This window comes from Bos grunniens, chromosome 4, assembly GCF_055505025.1.
Source record: "Bos grunniens cultivar Pamir isolate PY7600 chromosome 4, Bosgru_T2T1.0, whole genome shotgun sequence".
Taxonomy (NCBI): Eukaryota; Metazoa; Chordata; class Mammalia; order Artiodactyla; family Bovidae; genus Bos; species Bos grunniens.
The window spans coordinates 14,215,577-14,232,667 of record NC_141168.1 but is presented as its reverse complement, the minus strand read 5'-3'; the positions used below and the strand labels follow the sequence as shown (position 1 = coordinate 14,232,667).

The 17,091-nt window shown below is 42.6% G+C and overlaps 1 long non-coding RNA gene across 2 annotated transcripts in view; it reads right to left on the bottom strand.

Annotated features, from left to right (window-relative positions):
• Positions 1–1,096: 1,096 nt before the first annotated feature.
• The window catches only part of LOC147373628 (uncharacterized), a 28,986-nt gene continuing 12,991 nt past the window's right edge, over positions 1,097–17,091 (bottom strand). The window contains exon 3 of one of the 2 annotated variants that reach the window (XR_015163143.1): positions 1,097–2,249. This is a non-coding gene — a long non-coding RNA (uncharacterized LOC147373628). Of the gene's footprint in view, positions 2,250–7,331; positions 7,805–17,091 lie in introns of those variants that run through there. The other variant, XR_015163141.1, reaches the window with a different exon arrangement.

Sequence of the window (17,091 nt, the reverse complement as noted above, 5' to 3'; positions counted from 1 at the left end):
TGATGAAAGTGAAAGAGGAGAGTGAAAAAGTTGGCTTAAACCTCAACATTCAGAAAACGAAGATCATGGCCTCTGGTCCCATCACTTCCTGGGAAATAGATGGGGAAACTGTGGAAACAGTGTCAGACTTTATATTTTTGGGCTCCCAAATCACTGCAGATGGTGATTGCAGCCATCAAATTAAAAGATGCTTACTCCTTGAAAGGAAAGTTATGACCAACATAGATAACATATCCAAAAGCAGAGACATTACTTTGCCAACAAAGGTCCATCTAGTCAAGGCTATGATTTTTCCAATGGTCATGTATGGATGTGAGAGTTGGACTGTGAAGAAAGCTGAGCACCAAAGAATTGATGCTTTTGAAGTGTGGTGTTGAAGAAGACTCTTGAGAGTCCCTTGGACTGCAAGCAGATCCAACCAGTCCATTCTGAAGGAGATCAGCCCTGGGATTTCTTTGGAGGGAATGATACTGAAGCTGAAACTCCAGTACTTTGGCCACCTCATGTGAAGAGTTGATTCACTGGAAAAGACTCTGATGCTGGGAGAGAATGGGGGCAGGAGGTGAAGGGGACGGCAGAGGATGAGATGGCTGGATGGCATCACTGACTCGATGGATGTGAGTCTGAGTGAACTCCAGGTGTTGGTGATGGACAGGGAAGCCTGGTGTGCTGCGATTCATGGGGTCACAAAGAGTCAGACACGACTGAGAAACTGAACTGAACTGAGCTGTGGGTCAGTCAAGAAGAACCTGGTCCAGAAACAGCTGGGAGAATGATTTGCAAATATCCTGGCATGCCAATAACTCCTCTCATAGCAGGACCTAATCTTACACTTTTTAACCCTCCATAGCATCTACCACTTATCTACTACTTGTAGCTCTCTGGGTCAAACAGAATTGACAAGAAAGTAAATGAAGTCCGCCACTATTTCTGGTCATGATTGTGCTGAATATCTAGCCAATAGAACTAGAAAAAGGGTGAGAATGAGGAAAGGAGCGAAGAAATGATTAAAGACAGATGGAAAATTGAGAAGAACCAAAGGAATCTAAAGAAGCATTGCATTATTAATAACAACAAATTTAATAAATTGACTGAATTTAACATAAACTTAAAAAGTCCATTTATTTCCATATGTTAGCAAGAAACAGTCAAAAATATATTTTTTAAAGAGAGGGACCATTTACAAATTATAACAACATATAAAATACATTAAAATCTATTAGGTAAGTGATGACTTAATTCAGAAAACTATTACATTTTAGGGAAAACATTTAAAAGACCTGAAACAAGTGAAGCTATACACCATGATCATGAATAAGCTAAACCAATAGAAAGAGTATTCCTGTTCTTGTACTATCATCTATGCGTTCATGCACCACTAATCAAAATCACAAAAGATATTCTCATGAAACTTGATGAAAGTCACTGAAATTTAGGCAAAGAGAGAGAATAGGGAAGATAATGTTACGATTACCAAGATAGGTAGAGAAAGAAAGATAAGAATCTAGAAAAATAACACGGAGACTTGAAAATTCTCAGTGAAAGTCTGTTTCCTAAACTGATTGTTCCATGCAAGATCATTCATTTTGCTATTTCTCTAGATGTATTGCATGTTCATCATAAATATTTGTAGAGATCAAAAATTTTTTTTTAACATAAAGTAGCTGCTATACGATTTTTTAAATGCATTAGAAGGTATGATTGACATATAGCAAAGTGTATCATTCATTGCCTAAGAGGGATGGGAGAAGGGGAAAAGGCAAATAGACAAGTTAAAAAAGGAAATAAATTGCTGATGTGAAATGACTTCTATTCTTTAAAGACTGATGAGAGAGAAGAATCAGGAAAAGAGAAAAATAAAGCAGTTTCAAATTCAAACTAGTTGTTTACCCAGCTTTCTCTGCCCTCCCAGCCTATGAAATGTTAGAGACTCATGTACACAGGGGCTATAATGACCACGTGAACCCACCACATCACAAGAAGTTGCTGAAGGGGGATGAGCACCTTAGGGAAAAAGTCACCACTCTGATTTCTCCCTGAGCCAGACATGTGCTTCAGCCTGCTGTGCTGTGCAGCTTTTTTTTTCTTCTGGGGAGCAGGTAAGTCCCTGTTGTGAAGCTGTTGGATTCCAATCTCAGGACTTTCTCCTGTGGCTGCAAAATCAGCCTTTCTCCTGGGCTTTCATTGCACTTACTCTCTCAGTCCTTACAGGCTCCGTGGACACTGAGTTCATCCAGAGTCCAGGTCATCTGGTCAAAGGAAAAGGCCAGAAAGCAAAGATGGATTGTGTCCCCATAAAAGGACACATTAATGTTTACTAGTATCGCAAGAAGCCAGAAGGAGCATTTGAATTTTTGGCTTACTTAAAGAATCAAGACATTGTGGAAGATACAGAAGTATTTCAACAGCGATTTTTGGCTCCGTGGCCCCAAAACTCGCCCTGCAGCCTGGAAATCAACTCCACCGAGGCAGCGGACTCGGCTCTGTACTTCTGTGCCAGCAGCCAGTCCACAGTGCTGCGCGTCAGGTCTTCTTAGAGCACAAACTCACCGTGGACCCAGCTCAGGAAATCAGTGGTGTCGTAGGAGGGTAGGAACTAACAGAAACCCACCTTGAAAGAGCATAAAGCAGAAGGAAAAGTCTGTAAATGGCCACACAGGATGAGCAGAAGGGGAGGTGGAAAACAGCTGGTGGGAACACAAACCCAAGGAAGAGGAAGGAAGCTGTGAGGGGGGGCTCAGATTCCCCAGTTTGCAGGGTATCTGGCAAAGGAGACACAGGATGTGACTTTCCTGGGTTCCTAACAATCTTTATTAAGACATGTAATTTTGAGCTTTTCACTTGGCAAAACTGTGCCTTCAGAAATAAACAGCAGAGGCACCCTGATTGCCTTGCTCAGCACATTCATTGATCCAGACCCAGGGACTCCTTAGTGGTTCATGGCTGCTTTTCTCTGCTGTCCCTACCAGAGGAGTTGAGCAAGAATCTCAGCAACTCCCTAGGTCCTGAATACTACAGTTACACAAGCTTTAAAAGCAACAACTCTGCAATAAAATGCACCCAATTTGAGTATACGTTTCAATACTTTTTAACGAGATTTTGCACCTGTATCGATAGCTGGCATGACAATCAAGACACAGAATACTTCTCCCTCCCCTAAAAGTCCCTCCTTGCTATTTTACTGAGGTCTTTTTAAGTTCTTCAAGCTTGGCTTCTTAGTTTTTCATCATACGATCATAGCATCCAATCCCATCATTTCATGGCAAATAGATGAGGAGAAATTGGAAACAATGAAAGGTTTTATTTTCTTGGGCTCCCAAATCACTGCAGATGGTGACTGGAGGCATGAAATTAAAAGATGTTTGCTCCTTGAAAGCAGAGCTATGACAAACCTATAGCATATGAAAAAGCAGAGACATTGCTGATAAAGGTCTGTCTAGTCAAAACTATGGTTTTTCCAGTAGTCATGTGTGGATGTGAGAGTTGGACCATAAATGAAGCCGAGCGCCGAAGAATTGATGCTTCTGAACTGTGGTATTGGAGAAGACTCTTGTGGTGCTGGAGAGCCTCTTGGACTGCCAAGAGATGAAACCAGTCAATCCTAGAGGAAACCAGTTCTGAATATTCATTGGAAGGACTGAAGTTGAAGCTAAAGCTCCGATACTTTGACCACCTGATATGAAGCCCTGACTCATTGGAAAGGACCCTGTTCCTGGGAAAGATTGAAGGCAGGAGAAGTGGGTGACAGAGTATGAGATGGTTGGATGGAATCACCAAGTCGATGGCAAGCTTTGGGAGTTGGTGACGGACAGAGATGCCTGGTGTGCTACAGTCCATGGGATCACAAAATGTTGGACACGACTGAGTGACTGAACTGAACTAAACTGAAAAATCATACAAATGCAAACTAAAACTAGAGTGATATGCTATTTTATCCTAATAGACTAGCAAAGGTTAATGAACATTCAGTGCCAGGACTTCCATGGAGGTCTAGTGGTTCAGATGCTGGGCTTCCCTGCAGAGGGCGCTGGTTCTAGCCCTGTTCAGGGTACTAGTAAACCACATGCCACCTGGCACAGCCAGCAATTTTAAAACTGAGAAAGAATAGTACCAATTGAATTTTAGATGTGCAACCCGAGAAAACACACAACAGTTGCTGGGATTATTTATTTGGCTTAATTTGGAAAGCATTTTGTCTTAGTCTGTAAAGTTCACGTGGTGACCCTAAGGTTCAATTTTTATATACGCAGGCATAGGGAAATATTATACCTTGGTATGTAAAGAAAGGTATAAGAATGCAGTCCTGTTTGTACTGGCACCAAAATCTAAAGGAGAAAACTAGTGGACATTAACTCAAGAATGGATAATAAATTCTGACAAACTATTCCAAAGAATAGCAAGAAGAGATAAGAAAGCCTTCTTCAGCAATCAGTGCAAAGAAATAGAGGAAAACAACAGAATGGGAAAGACTAGGGATCTCTTCAAGAAAATCAGAGATACCAAAGGAACATTTCATGCAAAGATGAGCTCCATAAAGGACAGAAATTGTATGGACCTAACAGAAGCAGAAGATATTAAGAAGAGATGGCAAGAATACACAGAAGAATTGTACAAAAAAGATCTTCACGACCCAGATAATCACGATGGTGTGATCACTGACCTACAGCCAGACATCCTGGAATGTGAAGGCAAGTCGGCCTTAGAAAGCATCACTACAAACAAAGCTAGTGGAGGTGATGGAATTCCAGTTGAGCTATTCCAAATCCTGAAAGATGATGCTGTGAAAGTGCTGCACTCAATATGCCAGCAAATTTGGAAAACTCAGCAGTGGCCGCAGGACTGGAAAAGGTTAGTTTTCATTCCAATCCCAAAGAAAGGCAATGCCAAAGTATACTCAGATTACTGCACAATTGCACTAATCTCACATGCTAGTAAAGTAATGCTCAAAATTCTTCAAGCCAGGCTTCAACAATATATGAACCATGAACTTCCAGATGTTCAAGCTGGTTTTAGAAAAGGCAGAGGAACCAGAGATCAAATTGCCAACATCCGCTGGATCATGGAAAAAGCAAGAGAGTTCCAGAAAAACATCTATTTCTGCTTTATTGACTATGCCAAAGCCTTTGACTGTGTGGATCACAATCAACTGTGGAAAATTCTGAAAGAGATGGGAATACCAGACCACGTGATCTGCCTCTTGAGAAATTTGTATGCAGATCAGGAAGCAAGAGTTAGAACTGGACAAGGAACAACAGACTGTTTCCAAATAGGAAAAGGAGTACGTCAAGGCTGTATTATGTCACCCTGCTTATTTAACTTATATGCAGAGTACATCATGAGAAACGCTGGACTGGAAGAAACACAAGCTGGAATCAAGATTGCCGGGAGAAATATCAATAACCTCAGATGTGCAGATGACACCACCCTTATGGCAGAAAGTGAAGAGGAACTAAAAAGCCTCTTGATGAAAGTGAAAGTAGAGAGTGATGAAGTTGGCTTAAAGCTCAACATTCAGAAAACGAAGATCATGGCATCCGGTCCCACTACTTCATGGGAAATAGATGGGGAAACAGTGTCAGACTTTATGTTTTCTGGGCTCCAAAATCACTACAGATGGTGACTGCAGCCATGAAATTAAAAGACGCTTACTCCTTGGAAGGAAAGTTATGACCAACCTAGATAGCATATTCAAAAGCAGAGGCATTACTCTGCCAACAAAGGTCCATCTAGTCAAGGCTATGGTTTTTCCTGTGGTCATGTATGGATGTGAGAGTTGGACTGTGAAGAAGGCTGAGCGCCGAAGAACTGATGCTTTTGAACTGTGGTGTTGGAGAAGACTCTTGAGAGTCCCTTGGACTGCAAGGAGATTCAACCAGTCCATTCTGAAGGAGATCAGCCCTGGGATTTCTTTGGAAGGAATGATGCTAAAGCTGAAATTCTAGTACTTTGGCCACCTCATGCAAAGAGTTAACTCACTGGAAAAGACTCTGATGCTGGGAAGGATTGGGGGCAGGAGGAGAAGGGGACGACAGAGGATGAGATGGCTGGATGGCATCACTGACTCAATGGATGTGAGTCTGAGTGAACTCCGGGAGTTAGTGATGGACAGGGAGGCCTGGCATGCTGCGATTCATGGGGTCGCAAAGAAGCGGACATGACTGAGCGACTGATCTGATCTGATCTGATCTGATACATTAGTGATGGGCTAGCAGGTAAAGAGTCCACCTGCTTTGCAGGAGACACAGGAGATGCAGGCTGGAATCCTGGGTCGGGAAGATCCCCCTGGAGGAGGACATGGCAACCCACTCCAGGATTCTTGCCTGAAAAATGCCAGGGACAGAGGAACCTGGTGGGCTACAGTCCGTGGGGTCACAAAGAGTCAGACACGACTAAGGGAATGAGCAGGGACACACATATTAGCAAAAGTGAATTATATGAAATTATCTGCAAAAACAATAATAATAAAGTATTATCATTTAAATTATTATATGAAATAATAAAAAATTATTATCACAGACATAATGCTGAGTAAAAAAATGACACGGAAAAAAGTATAAACAGAATAAACCCCTTAGATAAATTTCAAAGACATAAAATACTGATTCGTATGTAACTTACAGATTCTTACACAAGTCTAAAACTGAAAATGGAATGAAAGTGAGTAAACACTGGAACTTTGGGATTATGTTTTCCCAGACCTGGTAGGGAAAGAATGATAAAATCTGGAAAAATAACACAGGGACTTAAAAATTCTCAGAGAAAATCTGTCTCCTAAGGTAACAGTTTCAGGCTAGATGACTCATTTTATTATTTCTCTAGATGCTTTATATATCCATCACAAATACTTTTCTATTGTTCAAAAGTTGGCTTGTTAATATAAAATAGCTACTCTGTTAATTTGCAACTGCAGTGGAAGCTGTGACTGATGTACAGCAAGTTGTGTATTTCATTACCTGAGAGGGAAGGATGGAGGGGAGGAGGCAAATAGACAAAATAAAAAGCAAAGAAGTTATTGATGTGTAACTGCTTTTTTTTTTTAAAGAAATGATGAAAGAGCCTAATCAGGAAAAAAGACAATTGAAAGTCTGGAATCCATGCTAGTTGTTTCACCAGCTTCCTGCCCTCCCAGTTAGACTCTCAGGTACCTGGAGACTGTGATGCCCACAGGAAGAGGGCACATCACAAGGAGGCGCTGAGGGGGAGGAGGAGCCTGAGAGGAAACGCCTCTGCTCTGCTTTCTCCCTGAGCCAGCCATGTGCCTTGGTCTCCTGTGCTGTGTGGCTCTTTTTATCTGGGGAGCAGGTGAGGTGAATTTCTTGGATTCTAGATTCAGGACTTTCTCCTGTGGCTGCAAAATCAGGCTCCTTCAAGGGCTTTTTGTGAACTTTCTGTCTTTCCTTACATGCTCCATGGACACTGAGGTCACGCAGAGTCCAAGTCATCAGGTCAAAGGAAAAGGCCAGAAAGCAAAGATGGATTGTGTCCCCATAAAAGGACATATTAATGTTTACTGGTATTGCAGGAAGCTGGAAGAAGCATTTGAGTTCTTGGTTTACTTTCAGAAGCAAGACATTGTGAAAGGCACAGAAGTGTTCAAAGAGCGATTTTCAGCTGAGTGCTGCCAAAACTCACCCTGCAGCCTGGAAATCAACTCCACCGAGGCAGCGGACTCGGCTCTGTATTTCTGTGCCAGCAGCCAGTCCACAGTGCTGCGCGTCAGCTCTTCTTAGAGCACAAACTCACCGTGCACCCAGCTCAGGAAATCAGTGGTGTCGTAGGAGGGTAGGAATTAACAGAAATCCACCTTGAAAGAGCATAAAGCAGAAGGAAAAACCTGTAAATGGCCACAGAGGATGAGCAGAAGGGGAGGTGTAAAACAGCTGGTGGGAACACAAACCCAAGGACGGGGCAGGAAGCTGTAAGGGGTCTCAGATTCCCCAGCTGGCAGGGTATCTGGCAAAGGAGACACAGGATGTGACCTTGATGGGTTCCTAATAATCTTTATTAAGAAGTGTAATTTTGAGCTTTTCACCTGGCAAAACTGTGTCTTCAGAAATAAGGATAATCAAGAGAGGCACCCTGATCACCTTGCTCAGCACATTAATTGATCCAGACCCACGGACTCCTTAGGGGTTCATGGATGCTTCTCTCAGCTGTCCCTGCCAGAGGAGCTGACCAAGAAACTCAGCAACTCCCTAGGTCCTGAATACTACAATTACACAAGCTTTAAAAGCAACAACTCTGCAATAAAATGCACCCAATTTGAGTATATGTTTCAACACTTTTTGAGGAGATTTTGCACCTGTATAGATAGCTGGCCGGAGAAGACAATGGCACCCTACTCCAGTACTCTTGCCTGGAAAATCCCACGGAAGGAGGAGCCTGGTAGGCTGCAGACCATGGGGTTGCTAGGAGTCTGACATGACTGAGTGACTTCACTTTCACTTTTCACTTTCATGCACTGGAGAAGGAAATGGCAACCCACTCCAGTGTTCTTGGCTGGAGAATCCAGGGGATGGGGGAGCCTGGTGAGCTGCCGTCTATGGGGTTGCACAGAGTAGGACACGACTGAAGCGACGTATCAGCAGAGGTAGCTGGCATGACAATCAAGACACAGAATACTTCTCCCTCCCCTAAAAGTCCCTCCTTGCTATTTTACTGAGGTATTTTTAAGTTCTTTAACCTTGGCTTCCTATTTTTTAATCATAAGATCATAGCATCCAATCCCATCACTTCATGGCTAATAGATGAGGAAAAATTGGAAACAGTGAAAGACTTTATTTTCTTGGGCTCCCAAATCACTGCAGATGGTGACTGAAGGAATGAAATTAAAAGACGCTTGCTCCTTGGAAGAAAAGGTATGACAAACCTAGGCAGTGTATTAAAAAGCAGAGACATCACTTTGCTGACAAAGGTCCATATTGTCCAACTATGGTTTTTCAGTATTCATGTACAGTTGTGAGTGGAACCACAAAGAAGTCTGAGAGCCAAAGAATTGATGCTTTTTACATGTGGTGCTGGAGAAAACTCTTGAGAGCCCTTTGGACAGCAAGGAAATCAAACCCATCAATCCTAAATGAAATCAACTCTGAATATTCATTGGAAGGACTAATACTGAAGCTGAAGCTCCAAGAGTTTGGTCATTTGATATGAAAAGCCAACTCATTGGGAAAGACCCTAATGTTAAGAAAGATTGAAGGCAGCAGGAGAAGGGGATGACAGAGGATGAGATGGTTGGATGGCATCACAGACTAGTGGGCACGAGTTTGAGTAAACTCCAGGAGTTGGTGATGCACAGGGAGGCCTGCTTTGCTGCAGTCCATGGGTTCTCAAAGAGTTGGACACGACTCAGCGACTGAATTGAACTGAACTGATGCTAACTCATTAAACTGTGTACATTAAATATATGAAGTTTGGTACATGAATGATAGCTCAATGAAGCTGTTAAAAATAATTATAAAGTAAGTAAATCTAGGGCTTCCCTGATAGCTCAGTTGGTAAATAATCCCCTTCAATGCAGGAGACCGCGGTTCGATACCTGGGTTGGGAAAATCCGCTGGAGAAGGGGTAGGCTACCCACTCCAGTATTCTTGGACTACCCTTGTGGCTCAGCTGGTAAAGAATCTGCCTGCAATGTGGGAGACCTGGGTTCAAACTCTGGGTTGGGAGGAAGCTGTTAACAATAAATAAAAGGCAAGTAAATGTAATTCAAGCCAAAAGGGCTGCTTAGAACAGTGCGTGTATGCTTGCTCAGACGTGTCCAACTCTTTGCAACACCATGGACTGTAGTCCACCAGGCTCTTCTGTCCGTGGGATTTTCCAGGCAAGAATACTGGAGTGGGTTGCCATTTCCTTCTCCAGTTCATGAAAGTGAAAAGTGAAAGTAAAGTTGCTCAGTCATGTCCGACTCTTCGCGACCCCAGGGACTGTAGCCTACCAGGCACCTCCGTCCATGGTATATTCCAGGCAAGAGTACTGGAGTGGGTTGCCATTGCCTTTTCCAGATAAGAGTGCAAAGCCATTAAACTAGAAAACAGTATTCTTTCTAATGAACGGTGCTAGGAAAACTGGATATCCATGTACAAAAGAATACAGTTACATCCCTTCCTCATACCATATACAAAAATTCACTCAATTGTATCAAAGAGCTAAGTATAAGATCTGAGATTATTATTAGAAGAAAACAAAGGTGTAAATCTTCATGATGATGGAATAGGCAATGATTTAGCTATCACACCAAAAGCACAGGCAGCTAAGAAAAGCTAGGTAGGCTGGAATTCTTTGAACTGAAAAAAAAAAAAAAAAGTTTGTGCTTCAAAGAACACTCTCAAGAGAGGTAAAGATAACCTCCAAAATTAGAAAACTGATTTATTATTTTATTAATACAATTAATTTATTAATAAATTTAATAATATTAATAACATTATTAATGTGGATAATATTATTAATAATTAATTTGTTGATAAAATATGATTTATTAATCATATATCTATGAGATATATATTTAAAGCTTATATATATATATTTTAAAAAGTTTACAACTCAACAATAAAATGACAAACAATCGAACTTTAAAGTGATCAAAAGATCTAAATACACATCTTCAAAGAAGATATGTAAGTGGCCAATAAATGTAGCAGATAGTCAGCATCATTAATCATTAAAGAAATGAAATTAAAATCACAGTAAGATGCCATCTCACATCCACTTGGCATAATGAAAATGACAGACAACAACAAATTTGGGGGCAGCTGGGGAGGAATTGGGAGACTCATGCATTGCTGGTGGGAATGGAAAATGGTGCAGCCATTATGTAAAATGTATGGGCAGTTCTTTGAAAGTTAAAGTGGAATTACCATATAACCTACCAATTTCAACTGAAAGCATGTGTCCACACAAAAAACTTACACGTGTGTGTTCAAGAAGCATTATCTGTAATAGCCAAAAAAGTGCTACTGCCCTAGCAGCCTGAGGATTCCTGGATCTGAAAGCATCCTGAAAGAGTCCCTTCAGGCTAGACGTGTGTGTTCAGAGATGGGCATTTTTGTCAATAGCATTAGTGAACAATTTGGAGTGTTTTCAGGAGAAATGACTGAGCGGATTCTAAGTGGTGATGGCAGCTAAGTTCTGATTGAAGCATATAATTGGGTAAGCCTATGACAATAAGAGAGACCCTTTGAAGAAGGCCTTAGGACCCTGCTATGATGAAAGAAGGTCTTGAGCCATGGTTATTTGGACACTAAAAGTTACTATGATCTTATTTATTATTCGAGGCCTGAAGCATCCTAGATGTACAAGGTACATCTCCTCCAGGGAGCATGTGCGTTCTAAAAGGGAGGGATGGTGTCTAATTCCCTCTTTGCATCTTCTTTCATATAATTATCTACTGTCACAGGGTAGGAAAGGACAAAAGAATGGAAGGAAGGAAGATCCCTCACACACAGGTATTCCATTTGTGATTAAAGAGAATAATACAAATAAATAGCAATGAGACAAAAGGTTTGAGAGGGAGAGTTTATGGTTTTTCTAGTGACAGTTCTTTGTATTACTTACATCAAAAAAATCAAGTAGGATATAACAGAGAAGAAATGGATTATAAACCATTAACTAAGGTTCTCTCAAGATGCTTGAAGCCTTGCTTAGCTGAGGTGGAGGAAAGAAACGGAGTCAAATCCTTTTCTGTCTCTATAGTTTTTTGGCAGAAATTCTGGTCTCCACTTCCCTGCCTCTCAACAAACGTACCTAAATATCACATGTGGTCACTCCCTGTACTCGGTAATGGAAAATGGAAAGATGATACAAGCCAATGAAAGAAAATGGAGGAATTAAAAATAAAAAGTGTGCAGAAGTGGCACAAACTGTTTCAGAAGCTAAGGACCGATAATGAAGCTGCTCACCTCTGAACACTATGTCCATACTGAAATATTCTAAACCAGGTTGTGTGCATAATTCAGGGGGAAAAAGACTAATCTTGAACCTCAGTTCCATTTAAGTGAGGTACAAGATCAATTCTGGAGACAATGGGATGCACTGGAAATGGTGACCTTGCAGGAAGACCCGTCTCATAGAAGTCAGTTTTGAGCTCTAGCTCCCCGAGCTGATGCAGTCAATATACTTCCTGGTCCTGCCTGCAGGCTCCCCTTCATGCCCAACCCTGCCATGGGCACCAGTCTACTCAGCTGAGGGGTCATCTGGCTCCTGGCGGCAGTAAGTTTTGAGCTAACAGATCAGCATCACTGGACTTTATCTGTGGGTCAATAGCTGTGTTAAGAATATGCCCTGGACCTCCATGTTGCCCAGAGATGTTTTAAAAAGTATTGACATTCATACCAATGCAACTAATTGCATTTTGGAGTACAAAGCAAAATTCCTATGAACTTTTAAATGAATGCAGGAGACTTCAAACATTTCTGAGCTCCCCTTGCCTTGCTTCATTGGAAGGCACGCATGTACCCTTCTATTAAAACTCTGTCTCATGCAGTCCCTTCTGCTCTGAGGTCCCATGAATGTTGGCATCACCAAGACCCAAGACACCATGTCAGGGGCAAAGAACAGGAGGTAACACTGAGATGCAGCCCAGTGAAAGGACACAGTTAAGTTTACTATCAGCAGCTCCTGGAGGAAGATCTGAAATTCATGATTTACCTTGAGCAACCAAAAAATCACAGATGAGTCAGGAATGCCACTGGAGCACTTTTCTGCTGAATTACCCAAAGAGGGACCCGGTGTCTTGAAGATACAGTTGGTGGAGCTGGAAGACTCTCCAGTGTGTTTCTGTGCTAGTTCCTAATCCATATCAGCGCAATCATGTCCTTTCACTGCACAAACATTCTCCAGCCCCATCCCAGAAACAGCTGTGAGCTGGGGAAGCCGACATGTCTGATTAGTGAAATTGGCTACAAAGCCTTCCAAGGCATGAAGATGGAGATAGGAGAGGGCCAGAACACGCCAACTGAGGCTCAGGGAAGAAGACTCTGTTACCCCAAAATGGGAACATAATTTAGAACAACATCATTTGTTATGGGAAATATGCATTGCCTGATGCTTCTCTTTACTTCCTACTCTACCTCGAGTTCTCTATCGCATGCTTTAAATATAGGATTTTATTTAATCACCAAGACAAGCAAAGGCACTATTTTCTTCATTTTCAACTTAGGAAAATATGGTTTCATGAGTTCACTTTTTCTTTCTCAAGCTCAAAAAAATGGGACGTGGGCTGTGGAGAAACAGAGAGAGAAAACACAGGTGTGTTTGGCCAAAAGGGTTGTGCTCTTTATACCAACCTATGTTGCCTCTTATTCTTTCTGGAACGTTCCCTGCCTAGTGCTTGCCCAGGTAGGTATGGATGCCAGGATTAGAAATTCTTCAAATGCCTATGGTACATCCCAGAAATGGTGGGAATAGAGTTGGATAAACTGGTCTGGAATTTAAGAGATGGGTCTGATCCTGAAATAGTATTCATTAGAAACATATCACCTCAGATTTTCATCTCAGTGAATTTTGATTTGTTTTTTTATTCTCGTCAAACAAAAAATGTTGGACACCTACAGAACACCGTTTTGTTATCATTTTCTTTGATGAAACAATTGCAGAAAATAAAAAAGCAGATGAACCAACAAGGACCTACTGTACAACACAGGCAACTCTGCTCAGGGCTATGTGGCAGCCTGGATGGGAGGGGAGTTTGGGGGAGAATGGATACAAGTATATGTATGGCTGAGTCCCTTTGAAAACATCAAAACATGGTTAATCAGCTATCAGATCAGATCAGATCAGTCGCTCAGTCGTGTCCGACTCTTTGGGACCCCATGAATCGAAGCACGCCAGGCCTCCCTGTCCATCACCAATTCCCGGAGTTCACTCAGACTCACGTCCATCGAGTCAGTGATGCCATCCAGCCATCTCATCCTCTGTCGTCCCCTTCTCCTCCTGCCCCCAATCCTTCCCAGCATCAGAGTCTTTTCCAATGAGTCAACTCTTCCCGTGAGGTAGCCAAAGTACTGGAGTTTCAGCTTTAGCATCATTCCTTCCAAAGAAATCCCAGGGCTAATCTCCTTCAGAATGGACTGGTTGGATCTCCTTGCAGTCCAGGGGACTCTCAAGAGTCTTCTCCAACACCACAGTTCAAAAGCATCAATTCTTCAGCGCTCAGCCTTCTTCACAGTCCAACTCTCACATCCATTAATGACCACAGGAAAAACCACAGCCTTGACTAGACGAACCTAATCGGCAATACTCCATTGCAAAATAAAAAGTTAAAAAAAATAAACTGCGCTCTTGTGTGACCAGAGCATCTACTGTGCTCCCATTGTGATCAAACCTTTCTTACTGCAAGGAGGAAGGTGGGCCAATCACAGTGAGGCTCTGGCCTGGAAAATGGGGTGGTGCCCACTAGGGCCAGGCAAAATGCAGAGTTTCGGGGAGTGAGGCACAAGGGAGGTGCAAGTGACTCAGATCTCTGTCCTCAGTCACCTCATCTGCCAGATTAGGGAGCCCCTCTTGGATATCTACAGGATCCTGTCCAACTCTCCTTTCTGGGCTTCTGATAGATTCTACACATTCAACCAAGGGGAGTACCATAGCTAAGTTTCTTTCCTCCTCGGTCTGTGCTGGGGGCTATGAGGAGACCCCCTTCCTACTATGGGCAACCAGGTGATCTGCTGTGTGGCCCTTTGTCTCTTTGGAGCAGGTGAGTGCCGGGTTCAGAGAGCAGATTCCCATCCTAAAGATGCTCAGCTCCAGAGCTAAGCCTTTCCCTCACGGCAGCAGCATTGGCTGCCTTCTTGGGCCTTGTTTCCCGAGTTGCTCCCTTTCTTCCATAGGCACCGTGGCTGGTGGGGTCGCTCAGACCCCTAAATACCTGCTCAAAAAGGAAGGCGGAGCTCTGACCCTGGAATGTGAACAGGATTTTGATTACGACTCAATGTACTGGTACCGACAGGACCCGGGTTTAGGACTGAGGCTGATCTTCTCCCGAGTTGTAAACACTGTTCAGAAAGAAGACATAGCTAAAGGCTACAGCGCCTCTCGTGAAAAGAAGCCTTTCTTTCCTCTTACCGTGACATCAGCACAGAAGAACCAGACGGCTCTGTATCTCTGTGCTGCTAGTAGAGACACAGTGACTCAAAGCCACCTCCTCTCTGCACACAAATGAGTCCGGCTTCCCACCAGATGGCGGGGCTTTTCTGTGTTCAGTACCCTTGGCAGTCGGCTTCTTCCTCCTGAACCAGGCACCCAAAGCAGCTGCTGCAGCAACACACGTCGTGGAATGGCACAATCATGATTCAGCAATCCACTGGGTTGATTCTTAAAAATCACACCTATCTACATTAGGGGGCTTCCCAGGTGGCACAGCACTAAAGAATCTGCCTGCCAATGCAGGAAATGCAAAAGATGTGGGTTTGATCCCTGGGTCAGGAAGATCCCCTAAAGAAGGAAATAGCAACCCACTCCAGTATTCTTGCCTAGACGATCCCATGGACAGAAAACCATGGCGGGCTACAGTCCATGGGGTTGCAAAGAGCCAGATATGACTTAGCGACTAAATCACCTATGGAAAGGAAACAGGTTTCCTCCTTCCAGTGGAAGAATTTATGACAAAAAAAGCATATTTTAAAACATCATTTGATTTTAAAACATCCACTGTAAATCTATCAAACTCTTTATTATTTCAGGGTGCTCCTAGTACTAAAAAGAACTCTTCGTGAAATTTCATAATGGCCCCTATTCCCATGGCCAAGTTGTAAGAAAGTGACTGTATGAACATCAAAAAAGTATTACTCAATGTTTTCTTAGTGTTAAGAAGCCATTGCATCAATTACCTTGGAAGAACAATTTCTAGAAGAATACAATAAAATAACTATAATGTTTCTTGGACACCATATACATAGTTTGAAAAAATAATGAGTAAATTAGACAAGTCAGAAAACCAGTTTAATTGTATAAAAACTTAAATAGTCCAGAATTCTGAGGAAGTAGAAAGGGATATGTGAGAAAAACCTACTGTCGTGGTAGCTCTATTCCTGGTGACCTCAAGCTGGAAACACCCAAAAGACCATCAGCAACACGGCAAACAAATAGCTACCCTTAGGAATGGAATCAAATCTAGCAGAAAAGCAAATGTTATTTGTGAAATGATGGATGGATCTCATGAATGTATGGATCTCTTCTTGAAAAAGAAGCCAGAGCACAGACTGTACAAAGTTAAGACAGCAGCTACATTCTGAGGGCATTTTTAATTCACTTGTAGAGAAGCATGAGGGAGGCTTCTGGGTTATGAAAATGTCCTCTATCTTGATCTGGGTAGCAGTTATATAGATGTACTCATTCGTGAAATTTCACTATGCTGTACACTCAAGGTTTGTGTAGTCTATTATATGTGGATTTTATATCTCATTTTAAAAGCTTAGAAATACAACAGTAACAACAGCCACCTCAAAATGTAGTGACTTTAACAAAATGTAGTGATATATTATCTCTCATGGTTCTATGGGCTGAGTGGGCCTGGCTGGGGAGTCCCCATTTGGGGCAGCTCATGCGACTGGATGGACGTGTGTCTGAGTGAACTCCGGGAGATGGTGATGGACAGGGAGGCCTGGCGTGCTGTGATTCATAGGGTCGCAAAGACTCGGAAACGACTGAGCGACTGAACTGAACTGAGGCGGTCATGGTCAGATAGTCCCTGAGGCGGGAGACGCCTGAGGCTCCAGTCGCCTGCACATCCAAGATGGCGTCTTTCCGCACGTGGCTGACCCCTGCCCTGGGGTGCCTGGGACAGCTGTGCACCAGCCTAGCACGTCTGTCTTTCTACCCTCAGCCCCTCAATCTGGCTAGGTGGGTTTCCTAGCAGAACGGTGGACTCGGGGTAGTGAAAATGATTATCTCGTGACTGGCTTCCCCTAGAGTGAGCATTCGAGAGACCCTGGAGGGATCTATAACGTTACTTGTGACTCATGTTCAAAAATCATAGCATCACTTCTACCACATTCAGACTATTATAAAGAGATGTGTGTTTATATAATGAATAGATATGTTTAGTATTCAGTCCATTATATGAGGGGACTGGCATAAGACACTCATGAAATAAATACT